At 47.9% G+C, this 5,194-nt stretch overlaps 1 long non-coding RNA gene across 1 annotated transcript; it reads left to right on the top strand.

The window, feature by feature from the left end:
* Positions 1–704: 704 nt before the first annotated feature.
* On the top strand, positions 705–3,860 carry LOC116641096. Its single transcript, XR_004301128.1, has 3 exons — positions 705–814; positions 3,176–3,275; positions 3,747–3,860. It is a non-coding gene; the product is annotated as an uncharacterized LOC116641096 (long non-coding RNA).
* The last annotated feature ends 1,334 nt before the right edge of the window (positions 3,861–5,194 follow it).

Below are 5,194 nucleotides of genomic sequence, written 5' to 3'. Positions count from 1 at the left end.
AAGAGAATGGGGAGATCTGGAAGAGCTCCCTTCTTAGTTTGATTACAGAGTAAAAGGTCATCAACATATGGCACTAGGGTGGAACCTTGGGTAGAGGTTATAGAGTCTCGATCTGCTTTAAGGACTTGAGAAAACCTTGAGGGAGACCCACAATATCCTTGCGGTATGCAAGTCCGGGTTGCCTCCCTCTAAATGTAAATGCAAAAAAGAAAAATTGCGAATCAGGGTGCAGTGGGATTGAAAAGAAAGCCAAGGAGAGGTCACTCTCTGTAAACCAGGCCGCTTCAGCAGGAAGAATGTATCAGCTGTGTTGGGGACCACAACTACCAAGGAATTACAGAAGTCTATGGCCCTCAGGTCCCGTATGAATCAATAAACTTGGTCTCCCTCCGAGTCAAATTTGCCTGCTTTCTTTACTGGCAAGATTGGGATGTTCCAGGGTGGGAGAGTAGAGAGTAGAGAGTAGAGAGAGTTGCAGGAGAGTCTATTATAGGCTCAATTCCTTGCTCCCATATCTTTGGAGAGAAGGTTTCTTTTCCAAGAAATGTGCACACATTCCCCACTTCGTAACAATCCAACTTCACTTGCATGTGTAACCCAAAGATTGATTGGGACATCTTTTAACTTTTTTTTTTTTTTTTCATTTAAGTAAGCTCTACGCCCAACTCACGACCCTGAGATCAAGAGTCCGTGCTCTACCAACTGAGCCAGCCAGGTGCCCCCGATTGGGACACCTTGAAAAGACTTATCTTCTTCAGAGGAATTTGGAACAGAAGTAGGAAGAAAGTAGGAAACGGAGGAGCTTGGTCTGATGGTAAAGAAACAAAAACACCCTTCTCACTGTGATTTATAGCGGCATTAAATTTACATAACAGATCTCTATCCAGAAGGTTTGCTGGTGAAGAGCAGCATGCTCGAAAGAAAGGCTGGGTGAAGGAGAGGAGGCTTACAGATCGATGCTGGGCAGGGCAGAGATCTAGCTGTAGGACAGGTCTCCCTGAGACTGACAGCCTGGAGCAAACAGGGTTGCCTGGTGGAGACAAACTCTCCGAACTAATGGTAGAGAAAGTCGCGCCCATGTCAGCTATGAAATCTGGTTCCCAGTCTTATATTTAAATTTTATGGTGGGCTCTGTGTGACTTAAGATTGGCTGACCTTCTCATTTTTGGGGGGTTCTGGGTATAAGGGAATTGCTTTTTAAACCTTCCCTTTTCTTAGCTGTGGGACAATTTCTCTTCCCGTGTCCTGGGTTGTTTTGTTTTGTTTTGCAATGTCTGCAATTATCTGGAGGCAAATAGGGATATCTCTGAATGCGCTTCAAGTTATTCTGAGTCGTGCTCTTGCCTTTGCAAAGATTGACATTGCATAGGAATGTCTGAAGCTGGCCGAGCTTGATGACAAAGCCCTGGAAAATATGAGGAATTAAAAGACACAGCAAAATGAGCTTTATGGCCCTTCCTGGGTGCTCTTATTGGATTTACTTCCTGACATTTCACAGTTACACAAGAAACCGGTATTCCCAGAGCCTGGAGATCCGGCCCAAGTGCTCTCTGCAAAGCTAGTAGAAGGGAGCTTAAAATAGGCAGCTGGTTCTTGAAGGTTCTTCTGGAGAATCTGGGGTTTTAGGATTTAAGGAAATTGGCTGAGGAGCTGAGGTTGGGTTTGAAAGATCAGGGGCCCAGAGATCCAAAAGCCTAAGGATCTTTTGGAGGGTCAGGCACAGGGAGTTGGGGATACAGGGAGCTATAAGAAGGGGGTTTGTGTCAGACTTGGTTTTTGCTTTTTCTTCTTTTTTTTTTTAAAGATTTTATTTATTTATTTGACAGAGAGAGACACAGCGAGAGAGGGAACACAAGCAGGGGGAGTGGGAGAGGGAGAAGCAGGCTTCCTGCAGAGCAGGGAGCCCAATGCGGGGCTCGATCCCAGGACCCTGGGATCATGACCTGAGCCGAAGGCAGATGCTTAACGACTGAGCCACCCAGGTGCCCTTTGCTTTTTCTTCTGACTTCTGTTCTTTCATTTTTGAAGGGATTCCCTAAAGCTAGTCATGTTATACTTTTTTTTTTTTAAGATTTTATTTAATTGAGAGAGAGAGAGAGAACTCGAGCAGGGGGAGGGGCAGAGGGAGAGGGAGAAGCAGACACCCCACTGAGCAGAGAGCCTGTCGCAGGGCTTGATCCCAGGGTCCTGGGATCATGACCTGAGCTGAAGGCAGACACTTGACCAACTGAGCCACCCAGCACCCTAGCCGTTATAGTTTTGGTTTTGTTTGTTTGTTTGTTTGTTTGGGTTTTTTTTTATATTTTCCTTTCAATTTGATCTTCCCATAAATACCAATAAGGCAACTGCTTGGAATAAGAGCTCTCTAAAAAATTTTTCAAATATAGAAGTTTTTCTGATTCAAAAGATCTATCATCTGGCCACTGACAAAGCGGGATCACCATTAGAATATTTATTCCAACAGCAACTCAATCCAGTAAGTCTCTTCCTGGAAAGCCCAACTTTCCAGGCTTAGACTAAATCTTTACCATGGATGCAAGAGGTGTCCCTGGAGAGGGCATAGATGATTCAAAATTTACTCCCAAGAATGGTCAAAGAAAGCGGAGACCTTTGTTGCATACGTGTTAGTCTGATCTCGCAGGAGGACGTGAGATGGTAATCTGTGACGCCAGGCAGGTGCTACGGGAATGGGACTTTCTAGCACTAACAGACAACGAAGATGGAAATGACAAAGGCCCTGATCGGGCTGGGACCTCTCATGACAAACTTCCCTGATGCTTGTAACTGCCTGTCTTGGGTCCCCAGTCTATTTGACTGGCCACCAAGGTGCGCCCGGGTAAGTGTAGCCTCTGGATGGCAGAGACCAGAGAGGATGTTCTCACTGGTCACAAAGCCAAGCTCTTAGGACACAGAACAAGACCAAAGGAAAAACCTCATCTGCACTTTTTTTTGAGAGGGAGGGGAAGAGAGAGAGCGAGACAGAGGGAGAAGTAGGCTCCCCACTGAGCAGGGAGCCCAATTTGCGACTCGATCCCAGGACCCTGGATTAGGACCCGAGCTGAAGGCAGATGCTCAACCAACTGAGCCACCCAGGCACCCCAGGTCAGTTACTTTGTAAACTGTCTCTCAGCTTGGTCCTAGATCATTCTTCGTTTGTCTCTTCTTGCCATTCCAGGTACTCTGGATGCTTCCTCCAGCTAAAACAGAAAGCTCTTTCCACGTGCCAGCCCATGCTAAGGGCTTTACATGCGTGATTCTCAGAACAGCCCATTGAGGTGTGTACTGTTATGATGCTCTTTTTTTTTTTTTTTAAGATTTTATTTATTTAACAGAGAGAGACACAGTGAGAGAGGGAACACAAGCAGGGGGAGTGGGAAAGGGAGAAGCAGGCTTCCCACCAAGCAGGGAGCCCGATGCGGGGCTCGATCCCAGGACCCTGGGATCATGACCTGAGCCGAAGGCAGACGCTTAACGACTGAGCCACCCAGGCGCCCCTGTTATGATGCTCTTCATACAGATGAAGCAAACCGAGCATGGAAGGGCTGAGTTCACACAGCTAAGAGGTGGAGGTGCACGTCGGTTTGGCTAGAGGATGTGGGTCCCAGAAAGGTAAACTAATGTGAACAAGTACATAAAGCACAGCCAGGGAGGTGAATCTACCACTATTATAGTCCTATAAATCGGGGGTGAATGCCATATGGCTTATCTCTGTTTGTGGGGGACATGCATTTGCATTTGTATTTCAGGGCTCAGCAGACTCAACACCGCTTCCGATGGAACTGCTCCCCCCACATTGGCCCTTCTCTCCTTTTTGGAACCTACTGGGATGATAATAGCTATTATTGATTGCTGATCTACTCTACACTCGTTTCTGTTCTAGTACATTTATAAATATAATTTATTTAATGCTCAGGGCACCTGGGTGGCTCAGTTGGCTTAAGCGTCCGACTCTCGATCTTAGCTCAAGTCTCAATCTCAGGGCTGTGAGTTCAAGCCTTGCCTTGGGCTCCACGCTGGGCGTGGAAACTCCTTAAAAAAAATTCATTTAATTCTTATGAGAACCCAACATAAGAGGCAGGTACAAACCCAATTTACAGATAAAGAAGGCAGAGGGGAAATAACCTGTCCAAATCTTACATGAGACTGGGAGCTTCTCCAGGGTAGGGCTGGGTGGCTTTGTGGGTATGTGACCTACGCCGTCACACAGGGCCCCACACCAAGAAGGCTCCCCGACTTGGTCTGATGCTCTACTGTTGCCAATTGGAAATCCCTGATCATTTTTGAACGAGGGGGATGCATTTTCATTTTGCACTGGGCCACAGGACAGCAGCTAGTCCTGTGCCTGGCCCCCATGACCTTGCACTGTTTCTGCTCTGCACCCGGTGAGGACGGCCGGATTGCCCGAATGCCAGAAACACGTGTTTATTTGCGTGGATGGCCCTCCCCAGCCTGGGGATTAGGAGCGGGCTGGGATTCCACAGAGCCTGGCACGGTGGAGATGAGCAGGACATGTTGCACAAATTGACTAATGAATCAACTATTGATTCAACTGAGACAAAGAAGGGCTGCCATCCAAGACAGGGGTTTCCCCCAAGGCTGGCCTGGCAGGAAATAGTCACCTGCCACATTTACCTCTCACCTGCTCCCAGATTCAGACTGGGGAGAAGGGAGAGGGCAGTGATCTGGAAAGGAAGGCCTGCTTCTGGGAAGGGAACACAGACTTCTGTTGTGGATGGGGAAGGAAGAGAGCAGTGTTGCCTGCAGCTCTCCAGTCGCCTAAGCTACGAGCCCTCCCCCTTCCTGAAGGCAGCCTGGCTTCAGAAAGCTCATCTACTTTCCGGCTTCCAGCACATAGATGCTGCCTTCAGAGGGTGCAGAAGCCAACTGGAGAGCCCCTGATGGTGGAGGCTGGAGAGTCAGCCAGGCCTTCTTCATGTCTTCAATCCCCGGTTGAATGCCACCTCCTCCCAAGAGTCCTCCCAGATTTCTCCAAGGCAGAGGGGTCCAACCATCCTGTGTGTTCATTGCTCTGGGTTTCTAATGAATTTAAAATGGTGGTTTGGGGCCTCCCTTCATAAGAACTGATGCCCAAGACAGTGAGGACACAAATAATCAACACGGCTACATTTGAATCTGGTAAAAAGATCCTGCAAGTAGGGGTGATTGCAATGTACCCAATCCCTGAGCCCCCAGC

The sequence above is a fragment of the Phoca vitulina genome, unplaced genomic scaffold (assembly GCF_004348235.1).
Source record: "Phoca vitulina isolate PV1807 unplaced genomic scaffold, GSC_HSeal_1.0 scaffold2, whole genome shotgun sequence".
Taxonomy (NCBI): Eukaryota; Metazoa; Chordata; class Mammalia; order Carnivora; family Phocidae; genus Phoca; species Phoca vitulina.
Note: the sequence above shows the minus strand (reverse complement) of the source record. Positions and strands in the feature narration are given on the sequence as shown.